Source organism: Schistocerca cancellata, chromosome 4, assembly GCF_023864275.1.
Source record: "Schistocerca cancellata isolate TAMUIC-IGC-003103 chromosome 4, iqSchCanc2.1, whole genome shotgun sequence".
In the NCBI taxonomy this organism is placed as follows: Eukaryota; Metazoa; Arthropoda; class Insecta; order Orthoptera; family Acrididae; genus Schistocerca; species Schistocerca cancellata.
In genome coordinates, this window is record NC_064629.1 from 210,765,134 (window position 1) to 210,766,021 (window position 888).

General features: G+C 45.0%; 1 pseudogene; it reads left to right on the forward strand.

Annotated features, from left to right (window-relative positions):
• Positions 1–421: 421 nt before the first annotated feature.
• Positions 422–539, forward strand: LOC126185773 (5S ribosomal RNA; annotated as a pseudogene).
• Positions 540–888: the final 349 nt, after the last annotated feature.

Genomic DNA, 888 nt, shown 5'->3' on the forward strand with positions numbered 1-888 from the left:
CACTGCATACGATGTGGCTTTATATTTCACATTTCTCAACAATACAGATCATAAAGAAAGTAAATTTTCAGTACTGTTTAATTATTATTGGCGTTTATCTGCTACAAACTATCGGTAAACGGACAGACGGTGCCAATTTCACAGATTTTCACACTAAAGTTGCCCCGTGATCGTGACTTGTTTACTCTCATAATCGAAAAAATCCATTCACACAAATATGTCGATCGAAATATTGTAGCACTATACCTAAGGAAAGCAATGTAGACGTCCTGCACAGTTTTAACGCAAAAGGGTTTGTCATTAAAACGGGAATAACCTTGCACATCCACAGGGGCGCTTTCAATTGAAATGACAAACGGTCTCGAAAAAAGATGTATGATTGACATTGTCCTCAAAACATTTATGAACTACCTTTGTAATTCTTTACGGCCTTGCCGCAGTGGATACACCGGTTCCCGTCAGATCACCGAAGTTAAGCGCTGTCGGACGTGGCCGGCACTTGGATGGGTGACCATCCGGGCCGCCATGCGCTGTTACCATTTTTCGGGGTGCACTCAGCCTCGTGATGCCAATTGAGGAGCTACTCGACCGAATAGTAGCGGCTCTGGTCAAAGAAAACCATCACAACGACCGGGAGAGCGGTGTGCTGACCACACGCCCCTCCTATCAGCATCCTCATCTGAGGATGACACGGCGGTCGGATGGACCCGGTGGGCCACATGTGGCCTGATGACGGAGAGCTTTGTAATTCTATCAAGGCCACAATGATTTCCTCAAACCTCGCGTTTTCTTTAATGGCAGTGAGCTTAGGGAATGGACTGGTCCCTTCTATAACGCGATTTTCATTTTGAATGCATCCCCATCAATCAAGAAAGAAATTGTTTCTTT